Raw genomic sequence first — 26,978 nt, 5'->3', positions numbered from 1 at the left:
CTGTCTCTGGCAGGGTCATATCAAACTCAAGTCGCTGATCCCTAACTCAGCATCAATCTGCTTTTCTTGGGGGAAAGGGGGCACATAGACTGGTGGTTCAACTTGTGAATTCTGAATTTAGACATCTTTAGATTCATCTCTCCGCCATGCTACAGGCAAACCAGACTGTATTTCCCAGTTTCACTTCCTTATCTCTGACTTTATTTCTGTGCAACAATAACAATTGAACCTGTTAAGACAAGCAAAGGAGATGATGCAATCAGTATGCTGCCTTCAACTTCTACTTTCTTCTTACTTCCAGGTAGAGCCACTTACCTCTCAATGGATGTATTATATATAAAGAAGACTGGGACCTCAGAAAAGAGACGTAAAATTAAGCCAATCTGTAAAGCACAGGCATTTTTTTTTTATCTTCTAAGCTAATGGAGATAAATAGAATCTGGAGATCAGATCATATCACTGAGAAAGAATTCTAAACAAGATGATAGAGCACAGAGCACTAGAATCTCCCACCTTTCTTATCTACTAATGCATCATTTAGCTTGTGCTTTCACACATCACTCAGAAAGGCAATAATCAATTTCCAGTCTTCTCTCCTAAGTGAGAAATTCCTCATTCCTCAAGTGTTAGGATTTCTAGGGATTACTGTGAAAGGAAGTTAAGCATCTAAATCCCTTGGAATGGAGTTTCTGATAAAATCCTTTTCATTCTTCACCAAGATTCTAACCCCCCTTTATTCTTCCACATAGCCTCACCCTACACATACTCCCCCTGACCTGAACTCCCCAGCAGTTAGTCACTAGAAAGGGGGTGTTATATGAGGAGAGAGATTGGTAAAGACCACGAATGCCAAGGCCATAGGAATGGATGGTTGAGTGTGTGTGTGTGTGTGTGTGTGTGTGTGTGTGTGTGTGTGTTTTGCACAAGTTAGATAACAAATCCTAAGCCCCCAGCCTTCTATAGATTTTAGATTGTTGATAGAATATATGCCAATTGACTGGCAGGCTTCAGTTTTTAAAACTCAGTTCTTAAAAATAATCCTATAGGATGTGTTTTAGATATACCCACAAATCTAAAATCCTTTCTGATCCAAAGTGAAAATAAATAGTACTAAACAATGCCTGCAGAAATTTTTGTGGCCAATAATATTTATCAGCATTCCAGAGTTAGCACTGAGTAGATGCAAGAGATGTGGAAAAGAAATTATGATCCCTTTAATCTTCATATATGATCAGCGTTGGTCAGTGTAGTCAAACAGAAGTAGCGGGGCCAGGTTCAACATGAAGAAAAAGAGAATCCAAGCTTCTCAGCAAGGTAACAAAGCCTAGGCACATCTTCCCTCAAGTGGTTATTGCCAATAAATTTTCAAGTAATTTAAGGGCTGGAGCGATAGCACAGCGGTAGGGTGTTTGCCTTGCACGCAGCCAACATGGCCGCCCCGAGTTTGATTCCTCCGCCCCTCTCGGAGAGCCCGGCAAGCTACCGAGAGTATCTCACCCGCATGGCAGAGCCTGGCAAGCTACCCGTAACGTACTCAATATGCCAAACAGTAACAACAAGTCTCATGATGGAGACGTTACTGGGCCCGCTAAAGCAAATCAATGAACAATGGGAGGACCGAGGACCGCCTGACTATAGTTAAAGGCATATGTAGTAGAAAGCAAAGGATTTTTGATAAATAATAAAGAAATAAATATTTTAAGTGGCATGCATAAAATCAAAATAATAAATTCCATATCAAAACATATAAGGATTAAAACTTATTATGCGACAGCCGGTTTTTTTCCCCTGATCTGTGCGGGACGGGAACTGAGCCCCACGGCTCCGCAACAAAGCTGAAGGGGACCCCTCTCCTCCTTCCAATCAGGTACAGCTGGCCTCCAGGGCCTGGGACTCTCTGGGCATGCGCACCTAGCTCGATCTCATAGCACAGCCGTTTTTTTCCCCCTGATCTGCGTGGGACGGGAACTGAGCCTCACGGCTCCGCAACAAAGCTGAAGGGGACCCCTCTCCTCCTTCCAATCAGGAACAGCTCACCTCCAAGGCCTGGGACTCTCTGGGCAGGCGCACCTAGCGCGATCTCATAGCACAGCCATTTCTTCCCCCTGATCTGCGTGGGACAGGAACTGAGCCCCACGGCTCCGCAACAAAGCTGAAGGGGACCCCTCTCCTCCTTCCAATCAGGTACCAGCGCAGGGACACTTTCCGGAGCTGCGGCTGATAACGCGGCCGCGAAATACTCTCTCACTACATATGCCCTAGGAACCATAAGCTACCTTCTTAGATGGAATCTTATCTATTGTAGCTCAGCCACTAGATACACAGTAGCCAATAACTCATAAGCCTATCTCAACTCACACTACATATCAAGCAGAATAGTAACAGTAAAAGTGAAGGACTAAACCACATTTGTCACAATGGTAAAGCAACGCAAAAGCCCACCAAACTTTATTATTGAAGAGGCTAACCCAGAAGACATCAACAGTACTGTCGTGTTAGACAACCTCTCTGACAAAGAATTCAGAAGGGAGCTACTTAGGATACTTAGGGAACTAAAAGAAACAATAGAAAGCAATGCCAATAAAAGACAAGAGGATTTGAAGGCAGAAATGAGGAAAATGCAATCGGAATTGTCAGACCTAATAAACCTGGCAGGCGACTTGAAAAACTCAGTGGAAGGCCTCAGCAGCAGAGTAACAGCTGCTGAGAACAGAATCAGTGAGCTCGAAGATCAAGTTCAGAGATTCTCCAGGAAAGAGCAGAAAATGGAAAAGAGACTCACAATTCAGGAACGGATAGCAAGAGAAGATCGTGACGAAGCCAAGAGGGGTAACATAAGAATTATTGGAGTCCCAGAGGGAAAGGAAGAAAACCTTGATGAAGAAGAAACTGTCAAAGACATCATTGCTACAACGTTTCCAGAGCTGAAGAAAACTTGTGACCACATTCAGGAGACCCGAAGGGTACCTGCTAGAAGAAATCCGAATAAAAATACCCCAAGACACATTCTGATCAAAATGACCAAAACCTTAAACAGAGACAAAATTCTGAAAGCAGCAAGATAGAAGAAAGAAATCTCTTTTTTTAAAAAATATTTATTTCTTTATTGAATCACTGTGGGAAAAGTTATAGAGCTTTCGAGTTTAGTCTCAGTCATGTAAATATCAAACACATTTCCCTTTACCAATACTTATTTTTAACCGCGAACCCCAATAGAACCCCACCTCCCACCCCTCCCAATTCCTGTGAGGCAGATGAGTTCTAGTTAATACTCTATCTACTTTGACTAGATACATTGTTTCGATAGAAGATGCACAATTATTGTTTAGAGTTTACGACCCCCCCCCAATCAGATATGCTGAAACAGCGTTGTGAAATGATTTGCTTTCTACAGCTGGGTTTAAAAATAAAATGATGTCTCGCGGCCGCGCGGTTTTGGATTTCCGCTATTTTACTTATTAACCCTGGAAGTATTTCTATTAAAAGTTAGATAGTTAATAGATTGGTTTCTGTGCTCTGGAGTCGTGGCCGTGCCAGAGAGCCATTCGTGGAGGGCAGCTGGTGACCTCGGTTGGGCGTGAAGGACGGCCCATTACGCCCCCCTTCCCATGAGGCCCCTGCCGCCCCCCACCCCCGGCTCAAACCTGCTGTCCACAAGGCTCCCGTGCGGCCACCATCTTTCTTTCCAGAGAGGAGTGGGCGAGTGGGTCAACACCCTTTCCCCTCCGGGCAGGCATGCTGGCGTGGTTTAACACATAGTCCATTTGCTTTTCTGCTCCAAGCGGGTGGCTCTCTGTGCTAAGTCCTTGTGCCTCCGGGGCTGTGGCCGTGCCGGAGAGCTGCTCGTGGGGGGCAGCTGGCGACCTCGGTCGGGCGTGAAGGACAGCCCATTATGCCCCCCTTCCCATGAGGCCCCTGCCGCCCCCCACCCCCGGCTCAAACCTGCTGTCCACAAGGCTCCCATGCGGCCGCCATCTTTCTTTCCAGAGAGGATTGGGTGAAAGAAAGAAATCTCTTACAAAGGAGCATCCTTAAAATTCACAGCTGATTTTTCTGATGAGACCCTCATGGACCGCAAACACTGGTGGGACATAGTGAAAAAAACTCAGTGAAATAAATGTCTCTCCAAAAATACTTTACTCAGCGAGACTCTCATTCATAATAGATGGAACAACACACAGTTTCACAGACAAACAACAGCTTAGGAACCTCATAGACTCAAAACCATGGTTACAAGAACAAGTAAATGGGCTACTTTAAGGCAAGGCAGGCCCCTCAAATACACCAAATTTCAACAGAACAATGGGACAAAATCCCATAACAATAATCTTTCTCAATGTCAATGGGCTAAACACACCAATTAAAAGACATAGAGTGGCAGGATGGATTAGAAAATTGAACCCAACATTCTGCTGCCTGCAAGAAACACATCTCAATAGTCAAAGCAAATACAGACTCAGAGTCAAAGGCTGGAAAACAATCCTACAGGCAAACAGCTCCCATAAAAATGCTGGGGTAGCCATCCTAATATCAGGCCACAGATTTCAGAGTGAAGAAGGTCATAAGAGACAGTGAAGTCCATTTCTTATTGATCAAAGGATCTTTACAACTGGAAGAACTTACAATAATAAATGTATATACACCTAATGAGAGACCAGCAAAGTACTTAAAACAACTACTCATAGATTTGGAAAAAGACATCAATAGCAACACAATACTAGTGGGAGACTTCAACACCGCTTTTTCACCTCTTGATAGATCAACCAGACTCAAGCTTAGCAAGGACATACTTCATCTGAGGGAAACAATGGAAGAAAGGGACTTAGTAGATATATACAGGACACTTCATCCTCAAAAAGCTAAATACGCATTCTTCTCAAGCGTACATGGGACATTCTCCAAGATAGACCACATGCTGAGCCACAAAACATGCCTCCATAAAATTAAGAAGGTAGAGATTGTATCAACAATATTCTCAGACCATAATGCGCTGACATTAGAAGTAAATCACACACAAAAACAGAAAACTAAATCAAACACCTGGAAATTAAACTGTACTCTATTGAACAACGAGTGTCTTAGAAAGGAAATCAAAGAGGAAATCAAAAGGTTCCTAGAAACAAATGAAAATGAGAACACGAGTTACCAAAACTTATGGGACACAGCAAAAGCTGTGTTAAGAGGAAAGTTTATAGCTCTACAAGCATTCCTCAGGAAGGAGGAGCGAGCACACATAAGTAACCTAACCTCACAACTTAAGAGCTTGGAGAAGGACCAAAAATGGAGCACAACCCGAACAGGAGAAAGGAAATAATAAAACTCAGAGCAGAGATTAACGAGATGGAAACCCAAAAAAACAATCCGAAAGATCAATGAAACCAAGACCTGGTTCTTCGAGAAAATTAACAAGATTGATAAGCCTTTAGCAAAACTCACAAAGAGAGAGAAAACCCTAATAAACCGAATCAGAAATGAAAAGGGGGTCATTACAACAGAAACTACAGAAATTCAAAGGATCCTCAGGGAGTACTTTGAGAAGCTTTACGCCACGGAACATCAAAATCTCGAGGACATGGATAAATTCCTAGACTCCTACAGACACCCAAGGCTGAACCAAGAAGACCTGGAATACCTGAACAGACCTATCACCATCAAGGAAATTGAAATGGTAATAAAAAGTCTCCCCAAGCACAAAAGTCCTGGCGCAGATGGATTCACTAGTGAATTCTTCCAAATCTTTAAAGAGGACTTACTCCCAATCCTTTTTAAACTTTTCCACGAAATTGAAATATCAAAAACACTTTCGAACAGTTTCTACGAAGCAAATATCACACTGATACCAAAAGCAGACAGAGATACCACAAAGAAAGAGAATTACAGACCGATATCCCTGATGAACACAGATGCAAAGATCCTCAACAAACTACTAGCAAATAGAATCCAACTACTCATCAAAAAGATCGTTCGCCTTACAAGCGGCCAACATGGCCGACCTGAGTTCGATTCCTCCGCCCCTCTCGGAGAGCCCGGCAAGCTACCGAGAGTATTCGATATGCCAAACACAGTAACAACAAAGTCTCCAATGAAGACGTTACTGGGCCTGCTCGAGCAAATCGACAATCAACGGGAGGGCCTTTACCTTTACCTTTTACCTTACCATGACCAAGTAGGATTCATCCCAGGGATGCAAGGATGGTTTAACATTCGGAAATCAATCAACATAATCCATCATATCAACAAAAGAAAAGATAAAAAGCATATGATCATATCAATAGACGCAGAGAAAGCATTTGACAAGATCCAGCACCCCTTTATGATGAAAACCCTAGCCAAAATGGGTATAGAGGGGACTTTCCTCAACATAGTTAAAGCCATCTACCACAAGCCTACAGCAAGCATCATCCTCAATGGGGAAAAACTGAGACCCTTCCCCCTAAGATCAGGAACGAGACAAGGATGCCCACTATCTCCACTGCTGTTCAATATAGTACTGGAAGTACTTGCAATAGCGATTAGGCAAGAAAAAGATATTAAGGGCATTCAGGTAGGAAAGGAAGAAATCAAGCTCTCACTATTCACAGATGATATGATACTATACTTAGAGAACCCAATAACCTCCACCAAAAAACTCCTAGAAGCAATAGACTTGTATAGTAAAGTTGCAGGCTATAAAATCAATACCCAAAAGATCATGGCTTTCCTATACGCAAACAGTGAGAGAGAAGAAAGCTACATGGAAAAAATGATCCCGTTCACAATTGTTCCCCAGAAAATCAAGTACCTAGGAATCAGCTTAACTAAGGAAGTAAAGGACCTATACAAAGAAAACTACAAAACGCTACTTCAGGAAATAAAAGAGGACATGAGGAAATGGAAAGATATTCCCTGCTCATGGGTCGGGAGACTTAACATTGTCAAAATGGCAACACTACCGATAGCATTGTATAAATTCAATGCAATCCTTAAAAGGATACCCATGACATTCTTCAAAGAAATGGAGCAAACACTCCTGAAATTTATATGGAACAATAAGCCCTTGGGAAAAAGAAAATGGGAGGAATCAACCTCCCGAACTTCAAACTGTACTACAAAGCAGTAATAATTAAAACAGCATGGTACTGGAACAAAGGCAGAACTGCAGACCAATGGAACAGGGTTGAATACACTGACATCTCCCCTCAATCATGTGATCATCTAATCTTTGATAAAGGTGCAAGTAATGTGAAGTGGAGTAAGGAAAGTCTCTTTAACAAATTGTGCTGGCATCACTGGACCGCTACATGCAAAAAAGTGGGCTCAGAACTCTGCCTAACACCATGTACAAAAGTAAGATCAAAATGGATTAAAGACCTCAACATCAGACCAGACACCATAAGGTACATTGAAGACAAAGTGGCAAAACCCTCTATGACATTGAAGCTAATGGTATCTTCAAAGATGCCACGCCACTGGCCGAGCAATGAAAACAGAGATAGATAAATGGGACTATCTTAAACTACGAAGCTTCTGCACCTCAAAAGAAACAGTGACGAAAATACAAAGACAGTCTACAGAATGGGAAAGGATATTCGCCGAACACACATCTGACAAGGGGTGGATATCAAGGATATACAAAATACTGGTTGAACTCCACAAGAAGAAAACATCCAACCCCATCCAAAAATGGGGCAATGAAATGAACAGAAACTTTCTCAAAGAAGAAATCCAAATGGCAAAAAAGCACATGAGAAAATGTTCTACATCATTAATTATCAGGGAGATGCAGAACAAAACCACAATGAGATACCATCTCACACCTCAGAGACTGGCCCACATCCAAAAGAACAAAAGCAACCGATGCTGGCGTGAATGTGGCGAGAAAGGGACACTGTTTCACTGTTGGTGGGAATGTCGACTGGTTCAGCCTTTCTGGAAAACAGTATGGAAGATTCTCAAAAAATTAGAAATTGAGCTCCCATTTGACCCAGCAATACCACTCCTGGGAATATATCCCAGAGAGGCAAAAAAGTACAGTCTAAATGACATCTGCACTTGTTTGTTCATTGCTGCACTGTTCAAAATAGCCAAAATTTGGGAAAAAAAAACCCTAGTGCCCAAGAACAGATGACTGGTTAAAGAAATTTTGGTACATCTACACAATGGAATACTATGCAGCTGTTAGGAAATATGAAGCCATAAAATCTACATACAAGTGGTTCTACATGGAAAGTATCAGGCTAAGTGAAATGAGCCAGAAAGAGAGGGATAGACATAGAAAGACTGCACTCATCTGGGGAATATAAAGTAACAGAATGGGAGTTGAACACCCAAGAATAGTTGAGATAAGTACCAGGAGGTCTGCTCCATGGCTTGTATAATCGAAACCCAAGCACAAAAAAATTGTAGATCTACAAATGTACCTCATGGTGTTTCACTAAAATTTTTTTAAAAAATTAAAAAATTTAAAAAAATTAAAAAATAAAAAAACTTATTATGCCTATAACCAATGATTCATATACATTACCATTATGAACCAACCCCAATAATTGCCATTTACCATCAGAAACATTGACATCACTTGACTACCTTCTTCACCCTCACCACCACTCTCACTGCCTCATCATTCCAATCACCACCATCATCATCATCATCATCATTAGCACCACCTCTACCACAGCTCTTCCACACCTCTTACATTCATGATAATAAATCCCATACCGATTAAATAAAAGATCTCATTGAAAGTGAAACAGAGATTATTAGATAATCAAAATTGGGAAGAGTCTGACATATTTTACTCTGAAGCTGCCTCTGTCAATTACAAGTTTCAGTAAAATTAAATACCTTAAGAATAAAGGCAGGAGCAAGAGAGATAGTACAGTGAGTAAGATTCTTATCTTGCACACATCAAACCAAGGTTTCATTCCTGATTCCACATAAGATCTTCCAACACCACCAGGAGTGAACCCTGGGCACAGAACCAGCAGTGAACACAAACCAGTATGACTTCTAACAGGGTTTTATTTTTCTGTTTGTACAGTTTGAAGTATAGAACTTTTCTGCCCATACAGACCTAGAGTATTGTTGTTCCATATAGGGAACATCAAGGGAAGCAAAATACCAGGGTAGCTAAACTTGTTTCTTGCTCTGCTTATGAGGTCCTTCGTAGGTTGGAATCCTCCTTTACTGAGTCAAGCTTGCCTACCTCCTGGCCAGCAACCAAGATGGAGAACACATTGGTTTCATTCCTCACAGGCATGTGGATGACACGTCCATCCCAGGCTCTTCCACTTTCTTTTAACCTATATATAGGACCAGGGAAAGAGATCCCCAGGTGAAATTTAAATTCTCATTAACTGTGACTTTATATACAGGTAAAAAAAAATTAAAGAGCATTTCTGGTGCAATAGAGGAAGAACCAGAAGCTCTTTGGGTATAACCTTGCCATCACTTGATCACTTGACTTCCCGTTAATCATCGATTTGCTTGAGCGGGCACCAGTAACGTCTCCATTTGTCCCTGTTGCATGCTAGTGTAGCCCCATGGCATCTATTGGTTCTAGGAACATGAAGAGCCTCTAATCGATTGTTCAGGGTCTTGACAAAGAAGTCTGACCATCTGGTAGGTGGACGGCCACAGGGTCTTTTGACGTCCTGTGGAATCCAGTCGGTAACGGCTAGTCCAGTAGTGGTCTCCAAATCTTATAGCCCGGAAAACTATCTTTTGTGTATTCAATATGCCAAAACCAGTAATTACAATGGATCTCATTCTCCTGACCCTGAAGGAATCACTAGTACGGCAGCGTTGAGACGGATGAGGAAGGAAAGGCTGATAAAATCTCAAGGCCAAACTAGGCTGCCAAAACGAAGAAAAGCAAAAATGATTGTCTGTACTTTCAATGCACGTATGCTGGCATCAGATGAATCCACCGAGGACCTGATGGTACAAGCGTGAAAGATCAAGTACGACATCATTGGTCTGACCGAGACAAGAAGGCATCAATCACAACACACCGTTTTCAACACTGGAGAACTGTTCCACAGAACATGCGATAAAATAGGTGTCAGAGGCGTCGGTGTCCTTGTTAACACGAACTTGGCCATGAGCATTGATTCATTCGAATGCCTAACAACCCCAATGGGATGTTTACACTTGAATAGATGTGGCTCACTGCCTGCAGTTTCTATCTTCGTTGTCTATGCACCAACATCCAATTATGATGAAGGAGAAATTGAGAAGTTCTACATGGAGCTGGAGAAATTCTATAAAGAAGACCACACCTTCTACAAGATCATTGTTGATTTTAATGCCAAGATAGGACCGAGAAGATCAGCCAAAGAACTCCACACTCCATGGCCTAGAATGGAACAAACAGGGTGAGAGACTGTCTGAGTTCATCATGTCGACCAAGACCATCCGTGGTAACTCACAGTTCCAGAAGGCCGAATCTAAACGTTGGACATGGGAGTCTCCTGGTAGACAGTTCCACAACGAAATAGACCACATCATATTCAATCGACGGTTTCACCTTACCAATGTTGCTATTGTCTCAAAATTTCAAACGGGATAGAACCACTGTCTCCTTCATGCAAAATTCTACTTCACAGAACGGGGAGAAAGGGCTGCAAAGTTTAAGAAGAGAACTCCCAAAAGGACCACCAACTGGGAGCTCTTTGGCACTATTGCTGCAACAGGGAAGATGCCGTCGTTGACAACATTGAGGAGGAATACCATCGACTGGTTCAACCTTGCCATATAGAATATCAATGCCAGTGAATGTTCTCTCTGAAAAGCTAAATACAGGAGCAAGGGGATGGGGGGAGGGCATCAAAGAGATGACATTTCCACCTCCTAAACACCATAAGAAGGGAAGCCACTGGAAGGTGAGCTGAAGAGACTGGTGCTCATTAGAAGTTAAAGACCAAGAGAAAAAAGCGCCAATTCTCCTTCAAACACAGCCAACGCTACATGTCCATTTGAGAGCAGAAAGATGGGACTTGAGCTTGAAACACAGAACTCTTTAAGCCTTATGTGTGTGCTTTCTATGTGTGTTTGGCTAACAGGAAGAGAATTTACTGAGCTCTGCCAGATCTCTCCTCTGTCACTAGGTTTGTAGGACAGCAATTTTACTGGGGATCTGCCTAGGGCAAAGAGCTCTTTTTCATCTAGTAAGTGGAGCATTTATCAGAAAGGTGAACTTCTCACTGCCAAGAAGGGCAGCCTCTATGTGTTCTGCCTGAGATTTGGCAAACTTAGGGTTTTACCTTTGAGTCTCTTTACCACCTGGACTATGTCCAAGTTCCTGAGAGAGACCCATTCCAGACAACAGTGTCAGGTCCTCTGCTAGCCACAACTCACAGGCTCATAACGAGCCACCATTAGTGTCTGTGATCCAAGGAACAGGAGAGTCAAAATGCGAGCAAAGATTTCCTTTATTTACACCAATCACCCATGAGCTGGTCAACCAGGGTCCCCTTCACAGAGGATGACCCCATCTCGCAGTAAATGACTCCTTTTTATCCCCTTACCTAGATTCAGATGCACCTGCCTTAGATTGGCTCCTTCCCAGGAGCCTAAGTTCGCGTTTGTTTTTTTGTTTTTTTTTGATTGGTTATCCCTTCCTTGCAACACTCATCCATAAACTTGGGTTGCCCAATTTTGACTTCCTTTCCCTTATTAGGCTTCAGTCGGTTGCCTTGCATTCTATGGTCCTGCACCGTTGCTTGTCCTTCTGCTTTTGTGATGTTTTCCTGTGTTATCTAAGATAAATCCGGATGTCCTGTTCAATATGGAACTGTTACCAAAATGGAGTCCCTAACGTCAGTCCTTGCAGCCTTTCACCACAGGTACTCTGAGAGCCAGCATCTTTGCACTGTCAGAAAAACCCCAACCCAGATGAGCTGCATGACCTTGGATGAGTGACTAGAAGGTTCAGATTCCTGATCATCTGTTGAATGAGGAAAACTGCCTACAGCATTGGGAAAATTCTCCAGCTTTACTCTTACTGCATGCTTCCCACTACATAATCCCCCTGCTCTGTTTTCAGTTCCTTTGGCAAGTCACTTTCTCACCCCATCTTAGTTTTCTCACTTCAAGTCAGCAGCATGTACTTAACTTCTTACTGTGCACCAAGCACTGCAGACACAGAGGTTGAGATGTGAAGTTGCATTTTTGCTCTCCATCCATCCTCTCTTTACACAGTCATGCTCTAGGCAATGTGACTATAATCTGAACAGAGGAGATTTTTCTGCTCCTTCCACTGGGATTTGACCATGTCGTTTGCTTTAGCAAGAGCCCTACAGATATGAAGGTGCTAGTTCCCAGCCCAGATTCTGTGGACCTTTATGTTTTACTATTGACTTTCTACCCCTCTACTACTACTATGAAAAGAGCACCCTAAACCTGGTGTACAGGCCACGCAGGATTAGAGGCATGTGGACCTGAGCAGGGCCCTCAACTGAGCCCAGAAACCTCCAAGCAATATCACATAAGGGAGCTACCTCAATGCTCAGCGCTGCAGCCACCGTGGTGATGATGAACTGATACTGCTATCAAGATCTAGGACCTTGAGTTCAGTGAGCTCATGCTTTAGAACGGAAGATAGATAAATAAATAGATGCAACCCAGCACTTTATGTATAAGACTGGTGCTGATGGAGCTCTTCTAAGTGATGTAGGCAGGTAGACAGGGAAGGCCCCATCCCAAAGCAATGACAAAAGCCAGCCCTGCAGAAAATAGCAAAACAGGAACTAAGGCTTAATAAGACCCTCACCTGGCTCCAGCAACAGACCCAAAGAAGCTCCTGCAGGAACAAAAGGCCAGGAAAGGAATTTCAAAGAAGATCATCACCACTCCCATCCTCCCTGGTCACCTCCTTAGCAACGGACTTTTACCTGAGAAGAAGCCCCATGTGGGGGAAGGTTGGAGAACCCTATAAAGGCCACCTTGAACAAATGAAGGGTGCGCATATGCTGCCCAAACCCATGTGCTGCTTGCCCCCACGTGGCCGAGCACATGCGGTGCCCGAGCACATGTGTCACCCGCATCTCCCCTCTTGAGATGTGTACTTTCATGCTTTCATGTCTAATGCTAGGATATGTGTAGGGGCTCTCTCCGCCCTTGGAGAAGCCTGTGTTCTCTCTTGAGTACGTTACTCTCTCGCTCTCTCTCCCTCCATACCTAAAAATCCTCCAAATAAAATCTATTTATTTTACTGCTTGTCTACTCCTGAAATTCCTTTCTGCGAGGCGAGACAAGAACCCAGTAACCCTGGGACCTGGGTAGCAGAGGTGGGTGGGGAGAAAGTGACCGTCTTTCTCCTCCCTGCTTTACATAAGTCACCCGTGGGGCCCACCGACATCATAAGTACTTAGGGAACATAGTAGAACAGAGTAGAAGGGTCCATGACCTCCTCTCATATGATGTCAAAAGAGACAACAATCCCTATAAGAGAGGGGCAAACTGTGTCTTGCTATGTTTTGTATCTTCAGTGACAAGCAGAAGACCTCTCAGTGCTTTCATCAGTTAGTTCCTATTTACCCTATGCCCAAGGTCCATTCTGTCTTGCTTTTTGGTCCAGCATACAAACTTCTATGAACTGCTGCCCTGGGAAGGGCCACAGAGATGAGAGAGCAGGAAGAGAGGGGAGCAGAGTGGGTCTTCTCTACCTCAAACCTAGCTTGCTACTGAAAAATCTCCCAAAGTTGGCTTCACTTGAACCATTTGACTAGCGCAAATCTGTGTCCTACCACCCTTGTGTTATAATCATTAAATACATTTGTGAAATCATCAGCTGAGATGGAAAGAGTAGCTACTATAATCAAGGTAGTTTACCTCAAGGCACTGTTAATGCAACTATCAACCATGCAAATGAAAAGCTGACCTCAGTAAGGTTAAATTCTCTTGAGAGGATGGGTAATGACATAATGACCTACTGTCAAAAGCTAATGCAGAAATAAACTTATAAAATGCAGAAGACAAAGGAGAAATGGAGAATTCAAGATTGCAGTAGGTCCAATGTATGGTGAAGCCATAGAAAGTTGCTCTCAGGTGGTGGCCCTGGTGAAGAGACTTGAGTCAGTGAGAGAGTGAGTCAGGAGAAAGAGTAAGAGGGAAAGGCTCCCATATGAACCTGCCAGGAATGATTCCTGAGTGCAAGGCCAGAGGAAACTCTGGAGCACTACCAGGCGTTGCCCCCAAAACAAACAAAAAAAAAAGAAGAGGAAGGAGGAGAAACAAGGAAGATGATAGTGTAATGGTAAAAATGAGAATAAACAAAGAACAGCAGGGGCAGAGTTTGCATGAGACAAGAAACTATGTAAGGAGTTGACCCTTCCGAGGCAGTATAAATTGTGGTAGCAACGTTGAGTTTTATACTATGAATAACTTTTCATATAACCATGATGCTGTTACGAAAACATTCTGATGCCTGTTAAGAAAGAAAAGATTTTCTTTGAGATGATTATTGATCTCTACTCAAAGTATAACAGGAGCAGAAAGTAGAGACTGAGAGTCAGTGAGTAGAAAGAGGGAACAATGGGTAAAATCTTTCTAAAGAGGAAAATTCAAGTAAAGGAATTCTTGCTAAACTGGATCTCTAGGTTCTTGCAAAAGACAAATCAAGCTCTTAGATATCTAGAACAGGGGAACAAAAATCTGATGAATGACCGAGACTGGTAGATTGATGACTAAGCTAGCTTAGCAGGATTTTTAGGTGGTCAACGATATAGCCACAAGCTCAGGTTCAGGCTTAGTGGAGAAGACAGCTCAAACTCTGATCAGGAGACTCTTTGGAAACCACGAGGCTACTACATTAAAAGTATAAATTGTAGGTGGCTGAGGAAGAGTGGAAGTAGCTCCATGGAGCTAGGGAATATAAAACTCCCACGGTGAGAGCTTCTGGCATAGACATGGGATCTTTGCTTTTATCTAGCCTGCTCCTTAAATAGACTAAGTTTGCACTGCCTGTCTTAGATCATTTTAAAAGAATGTAACTCAGAATAAAGTTTGACCATGACAGCTTACGGGACAGAGAGAGAGAGAGAGAGAGAGAGAGAGAGAGAGAGAGAGAGAGAGAGGGAGGGAGAGAGAGAGAGAGAGAGAGAGAGAGAGAGAGAGAGAGAGAGAGAGAGGGAAGGAGAAAGGTTTGGTTTTTTTGTTGTTTTTTGTTTTTTTTGTTGTTGTTGTTTTATTTTGTTTTTTGTTTTTTTCCAGTCTGGTTTGGGACTGGACCTGCCAGTAGCTACACAGTTACACCCACCAACTGCTGTGTAACCCCAACAACAGCCAGGATCCAGAGATTATCACACTCAGCTCCCGCATTCACGGCCGCACAACATCTTATCATCTCATTCCTACTTTGGACAAACTGGCAGGCTACCGAATGTAACCTGCCCACATGGCAGAGTCTGGCAAACTCCCCGTGGTATACCCAATATGCCAAATACCAGTAACAATGATGGGTCTCATTCTCCTAACCCTGAAAGAGCCTTGAATATGGCACCTTTTAAAAAAATCTCAGGGCTAGGATGAAGGAGACATTACTGGGGCCTGCTCAAGGCAATCGACAAACAACAGGATGGTCGTGATCGTGAAGATTAATTCACTGATGAACAGTGGCATGAACTAGGCAGAGGCTTGGTTAGTCTCTCTGTCAACTCTCCAGCTGAGATGTGCCTTTTCATAGTAAGACTCCAGCATCTCTTGAGTAGGGAAACTGCGGAGGGTTGGTGTGAGAAAGTAGCAGTGCTGGGAAGAAAAGCCAGGGTAGGTCAACCTCCCATTTACATGCACGCATGTGTGTGTGCGTACTTGCGTGTGCATGTGCGTGTGTGTGTGTGTGTGTGTGTGTGTGTGTGTGTGTGTGTGTGTGATGGAGGAGAGGGGTCTCTTGCCATATTCATGAGATACACTTGCTAGGGGAGAAATGACTCCATGGGGTCGAGTCCCCAGTACTCCTTTGAAAGTATTCGGGGACATTTCTCCATCATTTCTTCACCCAAGGGAAGAAACACAGTGCAGACTCAAGAGTAATGGTGGGGGCTCATAGAGTGAGATTTCTGCTATTCCTTATTCCTGCACTGGGGTCTTTGCAATCCCTGGAGACGGCAGCCAATCCCACACATTCCAGCGAGCCTGTAATGAGAACAGCCTGGTCTCTAACTGCGCTCCATAAGCACGAGGGGCTCACTGGAAAGTCAAGAGTTATGTTATTTTGAGCCCGTCAAAGAAAGTCAGATCAGGCCGCCGCCTCCGGAAAAAGTGAGGGGCCACCATGGAGGGCGTCTTTCCTCTGGGCCAGATTCCTTCCCATCCCACGAAACTCCATGTGAGAGGCCCTCGGGAATCATTCATTGTTTGGAATTTAAACATCTCATACTTTTCCTAGACGCACAGAAAGTATTTTTTTAGGTATGCCAAGAATTAACCAGCAAGGGCACCCACTTGGTTGTATTTGAAACAGAAGCTAATGCTGTTAGCACGCTGACCACATTCTCTGAGAGCGTGGGGGCCTTGGAGGGGAGCTTAGAAAAAATTGGGAGACTGGACCCAGATGACCTCAGGATGGAGTGTGAAAAAGGCCTTTGCGATGCTGCATTCATCTTTTCCATTAGTGGGGAAAGGAGCCTAAGTTTCTATCTGCCTTCATTGTGTTCTGGGGACATCTTTGATCTCCCAAATCAGCAAGAATCCCAAAGGGAAGCTCACAATGTTTTTGATTATTATCTTTAAAGTCTAAAATTCCTTAGGTGAAATTCAGTATGAAACGCATCCATGCGATGGGGAAGGTGAGTGACTGTGTCAACATCTGGGCTTTATTAAGGCGCAGCTATTTTCACTAAGCAGTGAACTGGAGAAACCAAATTCCTTGATAAAGCTCAAAATTTCCAGGAACTGCTTGTAAAAGGCATTTCTTCTGTCTGGTTCTTTTGCATAACACAGCACTATGAGTTCTGCTCTGCCAGGTCCAGGGATAAAAGGCATTATCTGTTTGTTGAATTGTCTCTAAAGCTTTAATGCTCTGGTTCACTGTTTGGTTTTGACCTTGTAGAACACTATGCATTTTACAATGCCTTCCCACATACCTCCTGCCTTTTGATCTCCAGATCTCCTGAGATAAAGCACAAGCAGGAACTGTTCTTTCACTGTTAGAGAAACTGAGGCAAAAAATAAAATAAAAATAAAAAAAGCGATCCTGTGGGATCTTTTTGGACAAAACTGGCAAGTCCTGTAATCTGTCAATGTCAGGTCAGGAGCAGACAAATCATTTGGAGCTTTAGGTAAGATGAAGGTTCTGATATTGTGGGTCTGGAGTGGAACCTAGATTCTTTATTTCTAACAGCTCCTTGGTGATGCTAGTATTGCTGGTCTGGGGACCACACTTTGAGTAGCAAGGGAACCAATTACAGATTTGGGACTCAAAATAGAATCTGAGGTTTCCAAGTTCAAGATTCAGGCGATAAATCATGTTGCTTAAGTTAGAGCTAAGGTTTAAGTTCCAGAGTCTGACTCTACTGGTTTATATCCCACCTCTGACACTTATTAGCCTTGGGCAGTTTTCTTAACAGCCCCAAGACTCAATTTTTATCACTTGCAATAAAATGGTACCTACATTATACAGCTGGTCTTAAGAATTAAAGGCAATAATATGTGAAAGCAGAATAGTACTTGAAACATAGTAGGATCACAGTGAATGTTAGTTGTTTTTATTACTTGCTAAATAGTCCAAGAGTCCCTCTCAGAGCCTCAGGCTGCTCACCTACAGTTAAAGCTACAATCAACAATAAAAATTAACTCATGCGGTTGTTGTGAAGAGTAAAAGGCACAAGGAACATAAATGAGCTATGTCACAAAAAGGAAAAGAAAACATAATTTTTATTGAGTCTCTTCTAACCCCAGCTGCTCATGAAACCCTTAGATGCTTTTGTAGGAGTCCTGAAATTGCTCGTAACCATATATAATCTACTGTACGCCCAAATACACACCATGAAGTCCTCAAAGATTCCTTTTTTGTTTTTGTTTGGGTGCACATCTGGCTGTTCTCAGGACTTACTCCTGGATCTATGTTCAGGAATCATTCCTGGTGGTGCTCGGGGACCAATTGGGTATCAGGAATTGAATCTTGGATTCTCCACATGCAAGATTTGTAGTTTATCTACTGTACTTTCCCTCTTACTGCCCAAAATTTATTGTTTACATTTTTTTGTTTGTTTTGGGGCCATACCTGACTCAGAGGTTAATCCAGGCTCTGCACTAAGGAATCACTCCTGGAAGTGTTTAGGGGAACATATGGGATGCCAGGGATCAAACCCAGGTTGGCCGTGAGCAAAGCAAGCAGTTAAATAACTGTACTGTTTCTCTGACCCCATACTGCCCAAAATTCTTGGAACTTTATGCAATCAGACTTCTTAGCATATTGTCTTATGCAGAATAGGAATTCAATATAGGACTTTGGTTGATTTAAAATAGTTGCCCACTTCCTTAAATCTATAATTGGGTCTAAAGTTAATATGGGGCAACAAAAATGCTTTTTAAGACTATTTTTTAATAAATCTCAATACTGGCAAGGCTACAGAATATTCCCAGCCAGATTATCTATGCTCTAAATGGCAACAGGACGAAGTATTCCTATTGGTTTGGTCTTCATAGAGTCTCCTCTCTTTCTTCATCAGCACCTCAAAGGAAACAAAGAACCTGATCAGTTTGGAATTTCTAAATGGAAATCTCAAAAAACAATAGAAGTGGGAATAATAATTAACAATCAAGTGAAAACAGAGTCAACATCAAGATTCCATAACTGACTGGATTCCTCAGCACATATTTAGGACAAGACACAAGATAGAAGATTCTGACACATGAAATTCAAGTATAATCATTTTCCATATCAGAAGAGTTTAAGTTATTTGACCTACTTATTTGACAATTATTAGCTTAGTTCTGTATAGATAAACAAGATAGATTTGTAACCTGAACTCCAGGACTTATACTCTGAGCAACTGAAATTTTGTTCTTTGAAGACTGAAGCAGAAATAAATCACTACCAGTAAAGAAAGACATAATGTTATAACATCCTTCATTCCACATCAAATAAGCAAAATGTGGAATGAAGGATGTTATAACACTACCACAGAGATAGGATATAAGTGAACATTTAAGTTTTTATTTATTCATTTATTTATTTAGCTTTGTGGGCCACACCTGGTAGTGCTCAGAGCTTACTCTTGGTTCTGTACTCAGGAGTCATTCTTGGCAGGCTTAAGAGACCATTGGGGGTCGGGGGCAGGGGCGGGTTGGGAATCAAACCCAGGTCAGCCGCATGCAAGGCAAAACCTCCTTCTGCTGTACAATCGCTCCAGCCATTATTTAATATAACTTAAAATTAAATTTAAGTTAATCAATTTTAAAATGTGGATTAATATACATATATTTTCAGGGATAAGGTAAGAGGCCAAAACTGACTCAAAGAGAAATAGAAACCCTGTATAATCTCATACATTCTTATCTTAAGGAAATTGAATCAGCAATTGAAATTCTTCTGAAAACAAACATTAGACCAAGATGATTTTACAGGTGTGTTTTACAAACTTTCCAGGAACAGGCCATTTTTAATCTTCAAATAGCTTTTCCAGGGAACAGATAAAGAGAGAACACTCCACAACTCATTTTATGAGGTTAATATAACACTGACAGCAAAACCAGACAAGAAGAACAAGGGGGGAAAAAATACACCAATCTTACTCATGAACACAAATGTGAAATTTGCAAACCAAATGGTAGCAAGATGACTCTAACCCGTAAAGATAAAAGAAAAGGTAACACTGTGTGGCCGGGCTGGTTTATTCAAAGAAGTACACGCGCAATTTAACATTAGGAACTTTGTAAATGTATTACCACACATTAATAGACTAAAAGAGAAAAAAGAAAAAGTTTTTCTTTAACTTGTTATCCCTAGACACAAAGGCTAAAGTGTGCATAGTGAACTGCAGAGCTCTAAGGAGCAAAAATGAGAAGGCAGGGAGCCAGGAGAGAGAGAAAGTGAAGCGACTCAAAGATGAATTATCAAGTTGGCCACTGCGTGGGCAAATTAATCACCCAGGAATTATTATGCAAAATGAATATCAGGATTGTCCATTTGGCAGGTAAGTGATTCTTTTTTTTTTCCTCAATGACTATATTTTGGTGAATACCAATTTTTTTTTTCTGGACTAATGCTGAAAAATCAACAGACAAGAAAAGAGGCTCATCGTGAAACATGAAGGTTAGACTCAAAGCATGCCTACCAGTGGCTGACCAGAGCTATTGTCATCACACACACACTCACACACACACACACACACACACACACACACACACACACACACTATAATACAAGATTTATTTGTATGCAACAAGATGGCTTCACATCTGCATCTCTATGCTTTCTAGAACTCAAGCTCAGTTCAAAGAATTCTTTGCCCATAGGACAGCTTTGAAGCTCACTTGGCACACATCCAGCTAGGAGGCAGTTTATTAATTAGGGTAGTTTATCTTCTCTGCCCACCCACATACATATCCTGGAAATCTGCCTGTCTTGCTAGCTGTGTTCAAAGCACTAGCCCTGTTAATCCTCTTGGTGTTAGCAGATAACTAAGGGGTTAGCTGATAATGAAGGTATTAGCTGATAACTACAATGTACTCAGAGTAGAATTTAAGGTATTATACTAGAGGAAGTAGGGGAAGAGACAGCATAGGGTCAGACAAGGAAAGGAAGGTAGTGGTAGCTGGAAGGCAACTTGGATTTCAGTTCTGTTTCGGCTCCCTAATAAATGCGATGATGTATAAGCCACTGGGCTTCTCCAGTAATAATTGTGATAAAGCTTCTACTTTGTAATGCAATAAAGGACATGCCACACATCAAATTTCCCTTTCCTCTTTCTAGATCTTCCCCTAATAAGGCTATTCCTAAAAGCTTTTGAGATAAGTAATTATAAACAAAGAGGCTGTGAGATACAGATTATGCATCATTAGAGAACAATCGTTTTCTTACATCCTATCATTTAAAAAAGAATAACCTTCTATCTCCATCCAATATAGTCTCTCTCTCTCTCTCTCTCTCTCTCTCTCTCTCTCTCTCTCTCTCTCTCTCTCTCTCTCCCACCACCCATTTTGTGTTTTGCTTCCTCTGCCTGGAATACTCATCCATTTCATGTGTCTTTCAGACAAAATATTATTAGATCTGATTAGTTCTTCTAGCAAAGAAGACACCTGCCACACCCTAACTCAATTAGAAGTACTTCTTTCGAGCTCACAGAAGACCTTGTAACTTATCTAACCTTGACGATCTTACTATGGAGTGATTGCCTTTCTTCTGGTCTGTAAACTTGGTCCCTACCTTCAACAAGTCTGGAAGGTTCTACCCCCCGAGATGCCTGAAGAGAAGCAGTTTTGAGCGTCTGCCCTGCCCTCTTCACTCCTGACTGCGGCGCCCATCTCATCCTAAATCCAGGTCAGCACAGCTGCCGGCTCACGACCCTGGGACGTCCATCTTTCCCTGCAGGACCCCAGGTGTCCCCCGAGATGCCTGAAGAGAAGCAGTTTTGAGCGTCTGCCCTGCCCTCTTCACTCCTGACCGCAGCGCCCATCTCATCCCAAACCCAGGGTTCTGTAGAGGCGTGGCCTCCTCAAAAGTGGGCGTGGCCTCAAAGTGGGTGTGGCTTAATTTCCGGCGGGCCAACGCTTCCGCGGCCGCAGGTTGTTTTCCCATACTAAGGAACCTGGTCCCCAAGGAATCTAGTTCCCAACCTACTCAGCAATATGAAGAAACAAAGAAAATCCCCACCACAAGGGGAGAACAACGAAAACAATCTAGAACATTCCGTCAATACAGCTCACCTAAGGGACCTCTCTGACATAGAATTCAGATATGAAGTCATCAAGATGTTCAATCAACTCAATGAAACAGTAAGACAGACAGTCAGTAACAACACAGAAAAAATCGACAAATTACGAGAAGAAATGAGAGCAGAAATGTCACGATTAAAAGATTCCATAGATGAAATGAGAAACTCAGTTTCTTCTCTTAAAAATAGAATGACCACAGCTGAAGAGAGATCAGTGAGCTGGAAGATCAGCTGCAACAAGCCAACACACAACAACAAACAGTGGCAAGGGACCTCAAAATGGCTCTACAGAGAATCAGAGTCCTAGCAGATGATTCCAAGAGGAACAATATTAGAATCATGGGACTACCTGAAGCTCAGGGAAACAATTCCAACGAAAAAAACACCGTCAAACAAATCATTGCTGAAAACTTCCCAGAGCTGCACAATGCAGCCATTCAGGTTCAAGGAGCCCGAAGGGTGCCAGCTAAAAGAGACCCCAACAAAAACACTCCAAGACATATCATAGTTAGAATGATCGATACTGCCAATAGAGACACAATACTGCAAGCAGCAAGAGCAAAGAAGGAAATCACATACAAAGGAGCATCCCTTAGATTCACAGCAGACCTATCAGAGGAAACCCTACAAGCCCGAAGGCAGTGGCGAGATATAGTAAAAAAACTCACGGAAATGAATGCTTCACCAAGAATACTCTATCCGGCTAAACTCTCCCTCAAAATCGAAGGAACGGTACACTATTTTATAGATAAACAGCAGCTCAGGAACTTCATAGACTCAAAACCAAACCTAAAGCAAGGCCTAAAGGGGCTACTATAAGAAAAGACAAACCCTACAACCACAACACACTCGCACAGAAAGATGACACAAAACCCCATAACCATTCTCTCTCTCAATGTCAATGGTCTAAATTCACCAGTTAAGAGACACAGAGTGGCAAAATGGATACAGAGACAGAACCCAACATTCTGCTGCCTACAAGAAACTCACCTCAATAGCCAGAGCAAACACAGACTCAAAGTCAAAGGATGGAAAACAATCCTGCAAGCACACAAGTCCCTCAAAAAAGCTGGGGTGGCCATACTAGTATCTGACAACATTAATTTCACCTTGAAAAAGATTAGAAGGGACAGTGAAGGCTATTTTCTCTTCATCAAGGGATACGTACAACAGGAAGAAATCACACTCTTAAATGTATACGCACCTAATGAGGGAACAGCTAAATATTTAAAACAACTGCTAACAGATTTTAAGGAGAACATCACTACCAACACAATAGTACTTGGAGACTTCAACATCGCCTTATCACCTCTGGATAGATCAACAAGAACAAAGCCCAGCAAGGAATTATTGGCTTTGAAAGAAGTAAAAGAAGAGAAAGGGTTTATGGACTTATACAGGGCTTTACACCCCCCAAAGAAAGAATACACATTCTTCTCCAGCGCGCACGGAACATTTTCTAAAATAGACCATGTGCTAGGACACAAAACATACCTCAACAGAATCAAGTAGATAGAAATAGTATCAGCCATCTTTTCAGACCATGATGCACTGAGTATAGAAGTGAATCACACAAAGACACGGAGAACCAAATCAAACACCTGGAAATTAAACAATTCGATGCTGAACAATGAGTGGGTCAGGAACGAAGTCAAGGATGAAATCAAAAGATACCTGGAAACAAATGAGAATGAAGACACAAACTACCAGAACTTATGGGATGCAGCGAAAGCTGTATTAAGGGGAAAATTTATAGCTCTGCAAGCATATCTTAAGTCGATAGAAACGATGCACATAAACAATTTGACCTCACAGCTCAAGACCTTAGAAAAGGATCAACAGAAAGAGCAAATCAGGCAGAAGGAAAGAGATCATAAAACTTAGAGCAGAAATCAACGACATGGAAAACAAAGAAACAATCCGAAAGATCAATGAAATCAAGAGCTGGTTCTTCGAGAAAATAAATAAGATAGATAAATCACTAGCAACACTCACAAAGAAACAGAGAGAGAGAACCCTAATAAATCGAATCAGAAATAAGAATGGGGCTATCACAACAGAAACTAAAGAAATTCAAGAGATCATCAGAGTCTGTATGCCACGAAACACAAGAACCTGGAAGAAATGGATAAATTCCTGGATTCCTACCATCTCCCAAAGCTGAATCAAGAAGATATAGAGTACCTGAATAGACCTATTCACGTCAAGGAAATTGAAACTGTAATCAAAAGTCTTCCCAAAAACAAAAGCCCAGGCCCAGACGGATTTACTAGCGAATTTTTCCAAACATTTAAAGAGGACCTATTGCCAATTCTTCTCAAGCTTTTCCAGGAAATTGAAAAAACAGAAACTCTCCCAAACAGCTTCTATGAAGCCCATATCTCTCTAATACCAAAAGGAAACAAAGACACCGCAAGAAAAGAAAACTACAGGCCAATATCCCTGATGAACACGGATGAAAAGATTCTCAACAAAATACTAGCCAATAGAATACAACAACTCATCATAAAGATCATACATCATGACCAAGTGGGATTCATCCCAGGGATGCAAGAATGGTTCAACATTCGGAAATCAATCAACATAATCCATCATATCAACAAAAGAAAAGATAAAAATCATATGATCATATCAATAGACGCAGAGAAAGCTTTTGACAAGATCCAGCACCCATTCATGATGAAAACCCTTGCCAAAATGGGATAGAGGGGACTTTCCTCAATATAGTTAAAGCCATCTACCACAAACCTACAGCAAACATCATCCTCAATGGGGAAAAACTGAGACCCTTCCCCCTAAGGTCAGGGACGAGACAAGGATGCCCACTCTTTCCACTACTGTTCAATATAGTACTGGAAGTACTTGCAATAGCTATTAGGCAAGAAAAAGATATTAAGGGCATCCAGATAGGGAAAGAAGAAATTAAGCTCTCACTATTCGCAGATGACATGATACTATACTTAGAGAACCCTAAAACCTCTACCAAGAAACTCCTAGAAACAATAGGCTTGTATAGTAAAGTGGCAGGCTATAAAATCAATACCCAAAAATCCATGGCATTCCTATATGCAAATAGTGAAAGAGAAGAAAGTGACATCAAGAAAACAATCCCATTCACAATTGTACCCCAGAAAATCAAGTATCTAGGAATCAGCTTAACTAAGGAAGTAAAGGACCTGTACAAAGAAAACTACAAAACGCTAGTTCAGGAAATAAAAGAGGACACGAGGAAATGGAAAAATATCCCCTGTTCATGGATGGGGAGAATCAACATCATCAAAATGGCAATACTTCCCAAAGCACTGTACAAATTCAATGCAATCCCTATAAGGATACCCATGACATTCTTCAAAGAAATGGAGCAAACACTCCTGAAATTTATATGGAACAATAAGCCCTCACGAATAGCTAAAGCAATTCTTGGGAAAAAGAAAATGGGAGGAATCGACCTCCCTAACTTCAAACTCTACTATAAGGCAGTAATAATTAAAACAGCATGGTACTGGAACAAAAGCAGAGCTGCAAACCAATGGAACAGAGTTGAATATACTGACATTTCCTCCCAAACATATAATCATCTAATCTTTGATAAGGGGGCAAGAAAAGTGAAATGGAGCAGGGAAAGCCTCTTCAATAAACTGTGCTGGCAAAATTGGATGGCTACATGCAAAAAAGTGGGCTCAGATCTCTGCCTAACACCATGCACAAAATGGATTTATGACCTCAACATCAGACCAGAAACCATAATGTTTATTGAAGACAAAGTCGGCAAAACTCTCCATGATATTGAAGCTAATGGTATCTTCAAAGATGTCACGCCACTGGCCGAGCAAGTGAAAACAGAGATAGACAAATGGGACTATCTTAAACTAAGAAGCTTCTGCACCTCAAAAGAAACAGTGACCAAAATACAAAGACAGCCTACAGAATGGGAAAGGATATTCACCAAGTACACATCCGTCAAGGGGTTGATATCAAGGATATACAAGGTACTGGTTAAACTCCACAAGAAGAAATCACCCAACCCCATCAAAAAATGGGGTGAGGAAATGAACAGAAACTTTTGCAAAGAAGAAATTCGAATGGCAAAAAGGCACATGAGAAAATGCTCTACATCACTAATCATCAGAGAGATACCACCATCACTGGAGCCACCACCACTCTATCATTTTTACCATCTCTCTTATTCCTACAACTATCACCGTCATCAGCAACAGCACTGTAATAACTACCACTCCCATAACTAGTAAAGCATGACCACCATCACTACTACCATCAACAATGTCATCTGAATCACCATGGAGCTCAAAAGCACCACCATCATCACTATGATAGTATTACTGCCACATTTACTAACATAAACTCCTTGGTGATGACTATCTTTATTCTTATGGTAAGCAAACCATACCAGAGTAACTAATATTACCATAAACCTAATCATTATTATCATCATCACTGCCACCGTCATCACCAACATTACCACCACTACATCTGCTGCCACACCTCCATCACCAGCTCTTAGGTATCCTTCCACTGTGCACCCCAAGTTTGCCACCTACATTTTCCATACCATGTTACAGTCATCTGAATACCTGTTCATCTCTTTCACTAATCTTCCAAGAGCAAAGATAACAAAGACAAGAACTCACTCATTGACTCTCCATCACTTTGCATAGCACCTGGCACAGGTAAAGCACTAAATCAGTATCATTAAAATGAATGAATGAATGAATGAATGGGTGGATGGATGTTACTGTAAATATAAGTCACTAATATCAGGGCACTATTTAACATAAGTCTCTCTATAATCCTATGAAATGTTGTTGGTGGTTTTTTTACTATCCCCATAAGAGTAACATTAAGTGCCTTGCCCATGACTGCATGATTGCAAAGTGGCTGGGCCAGAATATGAATCCACGTCATCTGACTCCAGAGCCATCATGACTAATTACAATATCATACTTTGCCCTAGCTGTTCATCTCCTCTGAGACAAGATCACCTCATGGGAACTTCAAAATCCTTGGAATGTGGAGTCATCTTATCGGAATCCGCCATCGCCCGGGACCTGACTTGGCAACCACGCAACTCTGTGCTGGGCTGTGCCTCTGAACCTGGCCCCT

The sequence above is a fragment of the Sorex fumeus genome, unplaced genomic scaffold, assembly GCF_029834395.1.
Source record: "Sorex fumeus unplaced genomic scaffold, SorFum_2.1 ptg000003l, whole genome shotgun sequence".
NCBI lineage: Eukaryota > Metazoa > Chordata > Mammalia > Eulipotyphla > Soricidae > Sorex > Sorex fumeus.
The sequence above is the reverse complement of the archived record's forward strand: the minus strand, read 5'-3'. Positions refer to the sequence as shown.